The 13,241-nt window shown below is 38.8% G+C and overlaps 1 long non-coding RNA gene across 2 annotated transcripts in view; it reads left to right on the top strand.

The window, feature by feature from the left end:
- Positions 1 to 13,241, top strand: part of LOC132692447 (uncharacterized) — a 75,146-nt gene that overhangs the window by 45,410 nt on the left and 16,495 nt on the right. Inside the window, exon 3 of one of the 2 annotated variants that reach the window (XR_009616356.3) lies at positions 4,680 to 5,645. The exons of the other annotated variant lie outside the window; for it this stretch is intronic. This is a non-coding gene — a long non-coding RNA (uncharacterized LOC132692447). Of the gene's footprint in view, positions 1 to 4,679; positions 5,646 to 13,241 lie in introns of those variants that run through there. 2 annotated transcript variants of the gene reach the window in all.

The raw sequence follows: 13,241 nt of genomic DNA, 5'->3' as shown, positions 1-13,241 counted from the left end.
GCACTAATTTAATTTAGTCACAAGAATAATATATTTCAGGTCTCACCAAAATCTCATGAAGATGTTGATATTATCACCACTATTTTATAAATGAAATTGACTCAGGGAAGTTAAAGAGGTTGTGTAAAAATCCAGACCAATTTTGTTAAGCGCTGGGTTGTAACTAAAGAAATCTAATTTTTATTTAGTTGAAATTTGTAGCCTTTAAAGTACCTAGATATTTATATTGAGGCAAATACGTATTCCTCTGTATGTTTAGGTTTTTTTTTCTTTTTCTTCCTCTAATGGAAATAGAGCTAAGTAGTGGATGACATATCTAAAGAATGAATAATTTGAGAGCTCTGTTTTCTTCTTAGTTTCCATCTATACATGAACAATTTTGTGTCTAAATTTTTTTTCAATTACCATTATAACATAAGCATTTTCCATGTTATTATAAAATCTTTGTAAACATCATTTTGTATGATATTCCCTCAAAGAGTTATAATACCAGTTATCTACTCTTTCTCCTATTCTGTAAATGTAAACAGTTTTGAATTTATCTCTAGCACAAATAATGGTGCACTAAATATCTTAGCGGCTAATATTTCTTGTGTATTTATAATTACTTCATTAGAACAAATCATAGAAGTAGAATAAATGGGTCAAAGGGTATGAGTATTTAAAAATTATTGGGCTGCCTGGGTGGCTCAGTCAGTTGAGTGTCCGATTCTTGATTTCAGCTCAGGTCATGATCCCAGGGTCGTGGGGTCGAGCCCCATGTCAAACCCCATGTTGGGCTCCATGCTGAGCACAGAGCCTACTTAAGATTCTCTCTCTCTCCCTCTACCTCTCTCCCCTGCTCATGCTCTCTCTATCTCTAAAATAAATAAATAATAAAATAATAAAAAACATAAAAGTAAAAACTATGCAAATACTAAACAATTTTTCTATGTGCTATAAAACTAACATGTAGGTGTGAGTTAGCTGTGTTACATTATCTGCATAAGTATATATATATATATATATATATATATATATGGCCATATGTATATATTTATATATATGGCCATACACACACACACACACACACACACTATATCTATGTATATATGGATGTATATATACAAAAGATAAGATATATGGGTGTATATAACACAATATATATGTCTGTATTGTATTATCTATACAATTATTTGTACAATTTTACAAATTTGTACAAAATTGCAAGTAATGTTGTCAGTATATTCAAGTTTAAGTAATAGAGTCAAATGTTGATTGATAAATGAAATCCATGGAATGTTTCGCTGATATTTCAAAATTTAGAAAAAGGTACTTAAAAAAAACTAAAATTATGCTTAATAGAGACATTGCTCCAGATAGGCATCTATAGCATTGAGGACCTATTTTTGATATAATAAATGTCTATACCATATTAGTAAATAAATATGTTAGTCAACCACAGAAAATTAAATAAGATTTTAGAAATATTGGAACGCAGACCACATAGTGTCGGGCTACAGAACAGACAATATTTTGAGATGAAGCAAAAATGTTAAAATGTTGATGGGAGCTGAACCAATGTGCATCATTCCCTAGCATTTGTGGGCACCCCTCATTCATTATTTTCTAAACATGCACAAAGCAGGGAAATTCCCAGGTATATGATCCTGAAACTGAGCAAACCTAATCACCATATATGAGCTTTAAACTACTAAATTAATGTATTCCAATAATAAAACCAGTTCTTGAAGAACTGTCTTCAGAGATGACATATGTCACAGATATAAATAAATTTAGAAACCAAGAAAATGTCTCAATAAAGTGCCAAATAAGTGACCAAGAATATGTAAATAAGATGGATAATCTAGTTGTACATTTGTTATTTCAACTTGCATGAACTTCAATGAAATTAAATAAAATACTGGTTTCCAGCATTTTCATTCTTCATTTACAACTTCTAGATTTTTCTCAAATTTAGTTCAAAAAGTTATTATAGAAAATCAGACCTGGAAATTATGCTCAGCCCAGGCAACTTAAGAGTGAGTTAAATAACACCCACCAAATTGTCATTCATTGTCAACAAAAAAATGATGAGATGAATTATTACCAGTATTTGTCTTTATATATTATATATGATTACAGTTATTTAATAAAGAAACTGTTCTTGTCCAGGGAGCAGTGCTGTTTTGAATTCTTCCTTGTCCTTTCTGAGACCCCTGAGACTAAACATACCATGTCAGCCTCCCTGCTCTGTACTCCACCATGTTGACAGGTATCCAAGGACTTTGCTTCCTTTTTCAGGGCACTCCCAGGAAGGAAAGGCAGAGTGTGCCTCAGCCCTTAGATTACCAAACCTTTATGTGTTCAGTTATCTCTCCCTACAACACACACACACACACACACACACACACACACACACACACACACATCCTGCTTCAATGGGGCAGGGTGGAATCCCTCTTTTTCCAAACCCAACCAATATCTAACTCTCCCACTTTGTTTGTTTCAGCTCTCCCCCTTTCACCCTTGGTCACTGGAACCCTAAGAGATTTCTCTTTCCCTTTCAATACTTTCCAGCTTTGCCTTTTTGTTAGGGACAATGAAAAACATACTTAGTGTAACTCTTGAGTTATAAACAAGACTTTCTCTAGGAAATTTCGAGACTCAAGTCCACTATGGAGTGTGGAAAACAGGCATAAATTAGATCCTCACCATCCACATTTTTTCACAATAGACTCAACTTAAATACACTTTAAAGACACACTGAAGTGGGAATACATTTTTCTTGATGATGAATGGGTATCATAAACCGTGGAATTAGTTTCATCAGGCAAGCTCTTTATTGAGCACTCTATTTCTACCTCACTTCAAAACCTAACATACCATGTTACACTGCAGTGAAATTGATATCAGGCTAACTTTCTCCTCTACTAGTCTGTAAATGTCCCAAAAGCAAGAAGAAACTTTCTCTTATTCATCTTTCTAGGGCGCCTGCCCTTTAAGAACACTCAGTAAATAATTGTTGAGGGAACGAATGAATGGTAGTCTTTTTGATTTCAGTGATGGCACTACCTCAGTTTTACCTTACTGGCAGCTTTTGTGAATCACTGTAACATAGCCAGAAAAACGCCAAGAGGATGGACCAATGATTAGGAGACAAGAAGAGGAGGATTTAGCAATTTTAGTAACAGGATCATATTTTAACTTGTCTTCTCATGAGCAGGTCCAATTCAGGGGTGTTCCAATTGTGGAATGAATTGGTTAGATGTGTGATATTATATAGAAGAATAAATCATCTTTATAGCAATGTCAACAAAGAGCTTTATTTCCCTACCGATTTTTCATCTATAATATATTAATATTAACTTGATGTCATAAAATATATTAAGCTATTTTGTCTTTTACAGTTTAAATAATGGCTTCCATACCATCATCATATCTAATCTTAAGAAATATGTTGAAATTTAGGACTTGATAGAGAGATTAAGGTCTTGATCACAGTGACACAGCCAGGAAGAGATAGACTTGAATCAAAGTCATCTTCCTCCAAATACTGTTTCCATCCTGCTGTAGCCGCAAGACCTTATCATGAAGAATTCAAAGGTGAATCGGGCAAAGACACCCCAAGAAGTATACAATCCACAGGCGAGATCGCTGACCACATTTCAAGGAGGAACTTGGAAGTACTTTCAGAGAAATACAAATAACTTGCAACGAGAGGATAAAAGAGGAATAGCTGATTTCCACCTGGGGGAGGGAGAAAGTCTTCACGGATTGGTGAAAGGACTTTTAGGATATCAAGAATTTGGAAATCTGTGTTGTAGAGGAAGATTATTTTGAGTTGAAGAAAGGACAGCGGCAAGCACAGGGCTTGGGTAGTGGCTCAGGGAACAGCAAGTGGATTAGTTTGGCAGGACCTTGAATGGGTGTAGCGCATAATATGGTCGGAAAGGTCAGTTGGGGCCAGATTGTGAAGGAACTTGAATTCCAGACTAAGGCGTTCAAATTTGTTATGGAGACAGTGATCACTGAGGATGGAAGTTCTCTGAGTGGACCATGAAATTATTGAACGGGGCAAATTAGATGCCTGGGCCGTATCCACTGCGCTCGTATCCCCCATTTTTATCAAATCAAATATGTGTGCACCTGTTTCTCTGGCTGATGTCAGGAAATCCTTTGATATTTCCCCAGGGTAATATTTTCCTTGTATACCTCAAAAAGGGAAACTGAAAATCCTCTGAGCATTTCCAAGAAATGGGCTGTCCCAGGGCAATGAGCCCTGACTTCTGCCCGACAAAACAGGTCTGCTTTGGACAGGGTGTGCAGTGCACACATTCAATTGATAGCAATGGGAAAAGCAGATATTCCATCTGCCAATGATAAAACACATAAAATCACACAGGAATGTACAGTATGCTGGGTTGAACTACATAGGCGTTTGCCTCAACCAGAGAGAAAAGACCTGCCTATTTATGTCCCCTGGTAAGGACATTAGTGAGGAAAAGCTTTGATGTTTCAGCAATCATATAATTGACTCTACTGTTGGATCCAGAAGTCCAGGGTTGGTTTCAGGAATGAACACTGAACATTTTTAATGGCACTATGAGCAAAGGAGGCGTGTGGTGAAGATGTTAAGCAGATAGACTATTATCCGAAATATTCTGATTATGCAGATTTTAAACTTTCCCTCTCAACAGGTACATTGTCAGCTTTGCTGAACTTAGGTTTTAGGTTCTATATCCCTGGGAATCTAAAAAACAACCTACATTCTCCAGTGTGGTGGCCAGCTATTTTGTACAAGTATCGAGAAGACAGGGTAGATGGAAAGGACTCAGATGGCTGCAGGAGGACACATCTGTCCGACGATTTTGTGATCAGAAGTGGAGCCAACTTCTCATCCTTTTACTTCACCCTATATAGCCGATGGATTTGCCCAGTCCTATCAATTCATTTTTGATAAAGCTACAACCATCTGCTTGTTTCTGTCACCAGCTTTCTCCACAACTTCTCTGCCTCTTCCTGGATTAGTGTAAGAGTTTCCTAACTGATTTTCCTGCTTTCTGCTTCCTCTTTCCCCATCCAATCTGCCGACTACCTCCTTTTTCCCTATACAACCTGCAATCGTGCCAAACTAACGTTCTTAAAATACTACTCTCTCTCCATTACTAATCTGTTCATACCACCACATGGTTCCTCATTGCCTGCTCTACAGCCTGGCAGTCAAGTGCTCTTGGTTAAGTACACCCAGTGGCTGATCCGCCTCCATTCAAGTTTTTATTAGTGCACACTCTTCACTGTGCCACACTAGTCACACTATTTTTGAGATTTGTTTTCCTCTTCATCCTGTCCTTTGGTTAGCATGCTCTTTTCTCTAATCTTCCCCTTTATTAGCCTAAATCTCAACTTTTCCATGGTTATTCCAGTCCACATTGGTTTCTAAGTTTTCAGAGTGACTTTCCAAATTTATGTCTGAACTCCTATCTCTGGCACTAAGTTATGGACTGCCTTGTTTGGTTATTTAACCACTTTACATCCAAATATTGTCCCCTAAAACAATTTTATGTGCTGTTAAAGCAAGGGTCATTTGTGGTTCTTCTTTTGGAACCTCTCGTGTTCAGCAGTTTTATAGAATGATCTAAAAATAAATGCTTTTTAAAAATGAATTGAGTTGCATCGTGTTATTTTCACACAAATAAATGGCAACAAAGTTTATCTAACTTATTTTATCCCAAACCCAGAGACATGATTAAAAAGTGAGATAAACAGTGAGAGCTAACAATTAAGTTATTGCTTATTTTGTTCCAGGCATGCTTTCATAAATATTTGATTCATGATTTTATTTAATATCTTCAGTGATCTTGTGAGGTAGGCACTAATATTATTCTTACTGTACAGAGAAGGGAAATGAGATTTACAAGGCTAAAAAAACTTGTCCCCGGTCACAGAGCTGGTAAACGGTGTCTAAGCATATTTGTTCAACTTCAGAAACCATATTCTTAATTACTTTTTGCTATGGTCTGAATGTTTGCGTCCCCTGAAAAGTCATAGGCTGAAATCCTAACAAGGTCATGAGTATTGGGAGGTGAGGCCTTTGGGAAGTAATAACACTTAACGGGAAATAATTTTCTGTTGTTTATCAGCCACTCAGTGTCTGATGTTTTGTTATAGCATCCTGAACAGACTAATAAACTCATATAGTCCAGATTTCTTAGAGGAATATCAATGCTCTGTCTGTTGTTTATTGATACAAACACACATTTTATGATAAAATATGATTATTTACTGTTGATAAAATTTTGCCTAGCTAACACGTAAGGCAACTGGTACTAGAACACAAAACAGCTCTGCTCATGTAAAGAAAAATTGAGGGAAAATGATTTTATAGAAAACACATACTGTGATTGGGGTAGATAAAAGTCACAGAAGAATGGCAAGATACACTAATATAAGCATGTCATTTAGGCATTGTGATCTATATTTTGTAGTCCGAACATATATTACATTATTACTTATAGCTAATAGGCATTATTTTCAAAAAGAAATGACTTGTTTCTCCAAATTTAGCAATAATTTGTCTTTCAATGGATTTTTTTTTTGTTCAGTGTGAAATCTGATAGCTGGTAAGTTACAAAGATAACGTTTTGGAAAAGATCTTCTATATTTAGAATTATTTCTCTTAAATCATATTGTAGAATTTTATAGAAAACAAGACTGTCCAGCTGTTCTAAATTTTCATTGAAAACAGATATGAGGAAAATAGATATTCTTCCAGCAGGAGGGTTCCAAGCAGTAGGCATTGTGAGTTTGGGAACAGTCTTCTGATTGAGAATTATGGTTGCATAAAATCAATGTTTATTATTTAATTTTTTAAATGTTTATTTATTTTTTAAGAGAGAGAGAGAGACAGTGCGAGTGGGAGGGGGCAGATAGAGAGGGAGACACAGAATCCGAAGCAGGCTCCCAGCTCTGAGCCAACAGCACAGAGCCCGATGCAGGGCTCGAACTCACAAACTGTGGGATCATGACCTGAGCTGAAGTCAGACACTTAACCGACTGAGCCACCCAGGCACCCCTATTATATAATGTTTTATATGAATGTTATTAAAGAAACTTGATGGGAGCACCACTATTCTCTTGAAAATATCTACATGATCCTTCAATAACAGAGAAATTTAGAAAGTAGTTAGGACTGGTGACCAAAACAGGGCTTGGTAGGTTTCCAAAAGGGGGAGGGGAAGTGAGCTTGGAAAGTGGAAAGCCTGCAAAGTTCTACTCTAGCTGAAAGACAATGCAACTTAGAGTAGTTTCAGATGAAGATTACCTAAACTAGAAAGGCCACACCAGTAGCCTCGTTTATTTTTTTATTTCATTTTTAATTTTAATTTTAAATTTTTTTACTTATTTTTTTATTCTCAAGTTAGTTCACATATAATGTAGTCTTGGCTTCAAGAGTAGAACCCAGTGATTCATCTCTTACATATGACACCCAGTGCTTATCCTGAAAAGTGTCCTCCTTAATGCCCATCACCCATTTAATCCACCCCCTAACCCCCACCCCCAATCAATCCTCATTTTGTTCTCTGTATTTAAGAGTCTCTTATGGTTTGTCTCCCTCTCAGTTTTTATCTTATTTTTTCTTCCCTACCCCTATGTTCATCTGTTAAGTTTCTCAAATTCCACATATGAGTGAAATCATATGATACCTGTCTTTCTCTGACTTATTTGCTTAGCATAATACCCCCCAGTTCCACCCATGTTATTGCAAATGGCAAGATTTCATTCTTTTTCATCGCTGCATAGTATTTCAGTGTGTGTGTGTGTGTGTGTGTGTGTGTGTGTGTGTGTGTGTGTTTGTGTGTGTACCACATCTTCTTCATCCATTCATTAGTTGATGGACATTTGGGCTCTTTCCTTAATTTGGTTATTATTGATAATGCTGCTATAAGCATTAGGGTTCATGTGCCCCTTTGAAACAGCATTTTTGTATCCTTTGGATAAATACCTAATAGTGCAATTTCTGGGTCATAGGGTAGTTCTATTTTTAACTTTTTGAGAAACCTCCACAGTTTTCCAGAGTGGTTGCACCAGTTTGCATTCCCACCAACAGTGCAACAGGGTTCCTGTTTCTCTACATTCTTGCCAGCATCTGTTATTTCCTAAGTTGTTGATTTTAGCAATTCTGACAGGTGTGAGGTGGTATCTCATTGTGGTTTTGATTTGTGTTTCCCTGATGATGAGTGATATTGGGCATCTTTTCATGCATCTGTCAGCCATCTGGCTATCCACTTTCAATCTCCAGGTGTCCTCCATTCTCAGATGAGTCTCTTTGTAGGCAGCATATAGATGGACCTTGTTTTTTAATTCTTTCTGATACCCTCTATCTTTTGATTGAGATGTTTAATCCATTTACGTTCAGAGGGATTACTAAAAGGTATGAATTTAGTGCCATTGTGTTATCTGTAGATTTCATATTTGTGGTGATGCCACTGATCCTTTGTAGTCTTTGCTGCTTTCCACTCACAGAGTCCCCCTTAGGATCTCTGGTAAGGCTGGTTTAGTAGTCATGAACTCCTTCAGATTTTGTTTGTCTGGGAAAGGCTTTATCTCTCCTTCTATTCTGAATGACAGCCTTGCTGAATAAAGGATTCTTGGCTGCATATTTTTCCTATTCAGCACATTGAATATTTCCTGCCACTCCCTTCAGGCCTGCCAAATGTCGGTGGACAGATCTGCTACTACCCTTATGTGTAGCCCATTTGTCCCTAGCTGCTTTCACAATTTTCGCTTTATCTTTGTATTTTGCCAGTTTCACTGTGATATGTTGTGGTGTTGACCTGTTTTTGTTAATTTTAAAGGGAGTTCTCTATGCCTTTTGGACCTGGATGTCTGTTTCCTTCCCCAGATTAGGAAAGTTCTCAGCCATCATTTGTTCAAATAAGCCTCCTGCCCCTTTCTCTCACTCCTCTTCTTTTGGAACTCATATGATACGGATATTGTTTCATTCCATGGAAATACTTAGTTCTCTAATTCTCCCCGTGTGATCTAGTAATTTCCTTTCCCTCTTATTTTCAACTTCATTATTTTCCATAATTTTATCTTCTGTTTCACCTATTCTTTCCTCTGCTTCTTCACTCTCTCTGTCACTGTATCTAGTTTATTTTGCATCTCATAGCATTTTTTAATTCACTGTGACTAGTTCTTAGGTCTTTGATCTCTACAGCAAGAGTTTCTCTGCTATCTTCTATGCTTTTTTCAAGCCCAGCTATTAGTCTTCTATTATCCTAAATTCTTGTTCAGATATATTGCTTATGTCTGTTTTGAGCAATTCTCTGGCCGTGATTTCTTCTTGAACTTTCTTTTGGGGAGAATTGCTTCATTTTGTCATTTTGGCTAAGTTTCTGTTTTTTGCATGTTTTAAAAGTTTGTTATGTGTCTTGCACCTGTGAGTAGTACTCTATTAAAAAGGAGTCATACACTGTCCAAGGCCTGGCACTTCAGGAAGTGTTTTAGGAGTGTGTTACATGGACTCTGTTGTTGCATTTTGGCTGCTCTATCCCACTGGTCAGTCGTCTGCAGAGCTCCTCCTTGTTTGTAGTGGTGAGTGTTTGGACATTCAACCAGTTGTGCTTTGATTTGTTTGTTGAGGTAACCCTGGAAAAAGAAAAGGAATAAGGTGGGGGGAAGCCTCATCCCATAAAAAGAGAAAAAAGGAAAGAGAGAAAAGGTGACCAAACAGGAAATCAAAAAACTATAAGGCTAAATCCAGATAATGAGAGTGGAAAATAAAGAAGACGAAGAAAGAGAAAAGGTGGATAAAGAATAGAATAAAAATACCTGATCCAAAAAAATTTATACATATATGTAAAATAAAGATTGACCAACAACAAATCAGAAGCTATGAGCCTGATTCCAAAAGAAAAAAAGAAAAGGGAAGAAAGAACAATAAAATTTAATTTAATTTAAAACAAAAACAAAACAACAACAATAAAAAAAACAAAAAACAAAAAAAACCCCAGCTGTCTCTTGGTGCCTGGGACCCGTGGCTGTGCTGGACTGGGGGAGAGGCCATCTGGTTCACTCAGTGTCAGTCTTGCTGCAGTAGATAGGCAATTGCCAGGCTCGGAGGGGTGGGGTTCAGTGCAAGCTTTTCCTGCCTCCACTGGGGGACGCTGTCCTGTTCTCTGAAGTTCCACCATGTTGGTGATGGGGAGGAAAATGGTGACACCCCAATCTCTCCTCCCCAGACCAGGTGTCTCAAACCACGCTTTTCAGGCATCCCTCACAGAGTAGCCTGGGCAGTTGGTTTGCCCTGCTCCACAGTCTCCTGTGCTTCCTAGGTGCTCTACTGGGATTCAAAACCCAGTGTCTTAAAGGACCTTGCACCACAAGGACCCTGTTCTGGAGTAGTGCCATTCTATCCTGCTGATAAAAGACTTTTGGCTGGCATCCTTGGGGAGGCAATAAACTCTCTTACCAAAGTACTCCGGGAAGGGGACTATTCTCTCCCAGTGTTCCTCTGAAATTACTACACGGAGCTATGCATTCTGGGGCCCATTCCCTCCTCCCCAGGACTTGCAAGGCTTCCAACTCTGTTTGGATATAGTCACACAATTTCATACCTCTGCGTTTCAGCTCCAGAGGCTCAATCCTGCCAAGCTGTCTCCCTCCAACTATGGAGATTTCTGCCACTCTGCAGATTGATTACCTGGGTGGTCCAAGTGATCTGACCTCAATATAGCTGTTTGAGGGACAAGGAAAATCCTAGTCCCCCTACCTCTCCACCACCTTAACCCAACCTCCTGATGAATAGTGTAGTTTATTTATTTATTTTTTAATGTTTATTTATTTCTGAGACAGAGACAGAGCATGAGTGGGGGAGGGGCACAGAGAGAGGGGGACACAGAATCCGGAGCAGGCTCCAGGCTCTGAGCTGTCAACACAGAGCCCGACGCAGGGCTCGAACTCACAGACTGTAAGATCATGACCTGAGCTGAAGCCGGACGCTCAACCGACTGAGCCACCCAGGCGCCCCTGAATGGTGTAGTTTAAAACAACAATTAAGGAGTCAAGAACTTGGGAACCAAGGTTGAAGAATAATGAATAATCCATTTATGAAATCATCCACTCAAAAAACAGCCTTTATCCAACACGTTTATGCACCAGGCACTCTATTAGGTACAGAGATTATAAAAAACATTTACAAAAGTAGGCTTTGCCTTCAAGGGTGTCAACATGGTTTTGAACCAATGACTTGTATAGAGAAGTGGGTTAGGGTTGAATATAGGACTCTTAGGGCTTTAGATGTACTGTGGTACGTTGACAGAAATAAGTGTTGCAAGGTTGCTTAACAGAATTTTCCCCAAGGGTTCCTGGGTGGCTCAGTCAGTTGAGCTTCTGACTTCTGATTTTGGCCCAGGTCATGATCTCACAGTTTGTGATTTTGAGCCCCTACTGGGCTCTATGTTGATAACACAGAGCCTGCTTGGGATTCTCTCTCTGCCTCTCTTTCTGCCTCTGTCTCTCTCTCAAAATAAATAAATGAAGTAAATAAGTAATTTTTTTTGTGCCCCAAATTCATCCTGGGTGTTGTAAGGGGAAAGCAAAGATACTTACTCACTTCAGTATAGACAGGAAATTATCTATGGCTATGGAAGATGTAGCCTGTGACCAGATCAGCTCTAGACCTGAGGCTCATCAGACCCTGAAGTAAGCTATGAATTATAATCCTAGAAAAACAGAATTGGTGCTGAATATATACTCTATGGTGTATCTCATCTCAACCATCACCTCACAGAGGACAGACATCTCTTATTAAGTACTTTAGTGGAACTAGCTTCCCTAAGAAAGATATAGAAGGAATGTCAAAGATATAGAAGGAATGTCAAAGATATAGAAGAAATGTCAAAGCCATCTTTGAGTTATAGGATTAACTTACTTCCTATTACGTCCTCCCAAGGCACCACCTTTATTCCACTCCTCTGCTAAAGCTCATAAAACTGAACCATGAACAAAACAACTTTCTCATTGTTCCCTTAAAAATGGAAATGATGGCCAGATTCTGATCAACATGGGTATGCTAGGTAACTTCTTTGAAGGGAGTTAATATAGTACCTTTAAGGAAGGGATAATTGGAATAATTATAATCTTAAAGGATCTGTCATTTAGTCACGGCTTGCTGTGTCCTAGGCATAGTACTAGATATATGTCATATTTGTCTCAAAATACATTTTTAAACATTTATTTATTTACTTTTGAGAGAGAGAGGGAGTGAGTGGAGGAGTGGCAGAGAGAGAGGGATAGAGAGAGTATCCCAAGCAGGTTCAAACTCACAAACCCTGAGATCATGACCTCAGCCAAAATCAAGAGTTAGACGCTTAACCAACTAAGCCACCCAGACACCCCTGTGTCAAAATATGTTTTGAGGGGTGCCTGGGTGGCTCAGTCGGTTGAGCAGCCGACTTCGGCTCAGGTCATGATCTCACAGTCTGTGAGTTCGAGCCCCGCATCGGGCTCTGTGCTGATGGCTCAGAGCCTGGAGCCTGCTTCCGATTCTGTGTCTCCCTCTCTCTCTGCCCCTTCCCTGCTCATGCTCTGTCTCTCTCTGTCTCAAAAATAAATAAAAACATTAAGAAAAAAAAATTTAAAAAAAAAATGTTTTGAAGGCATAGATCTTAGATGCTAGTTGCAGATTTCCCAGCCTCTCTGCCTTTGCTTAGGCTATTTCCTATGCTTGGATCCCCCTTTTCTTTCAAAACTATCTGAAAATCCCATCCATCATTCAAAACTCACAATTCAGCATCTACTTGAAGACTTTTCTAACTTTCCCCAGTCTAAGAAAACTGATCTTTTGTTCTCTCAACCTCTTTAGTACGTGTTTATATTTCTCACATAGAACCTACTTTTTGCCCTGGTTGCAGTGTTCTAACTTTACGAGGCACATGTCTGGCCTCCTTGATGTAAGATAAACTTTTTCAGAGTGGAAACCACCCCTTTTTTTAAAGCTTTATCTTCCCCAAGCGGCATGGTTTTCAAGGTTTCCTCCGTATCACAACCACTTGGAGAGTCTGTTAAAAGTCTGGATTACCGGGGCGCCTGGGTGGTGCAGTCGGTTAAGCGTCCGACTTCAGCCAGGTCACGATCTTGCGGTCCGTGAGTTCGAGCCCGGCGTCAGGCTCTGGGCTGATGGCTCGGAGCCTGGAGCCTGTTTCTGATTCTGTGTCTCCCTCTCTCTCTGCCCCTCCCCCGTTCATGCTCTGTCT

The sequence above is a fragment of the Panthera onca genome, chromosome B1, assembly GCF_046562875.1.
Source record: "Panthera onca isolate mPanOnc1 chromosome B1, mPanOnc1 haplotype 2, whole genome shotgun sequence".
Lineage (NCBI taxonomy): Eukaryota > Metazoa > Chordata > Mammalia > Carnivora > Felidae > Panthera > Panthera onca.
The sequence above is the reverse complement of the archived record's forward strand: the minus strand, read 5'-3'. Positions and strand labels throughout refer to the sequence as shown.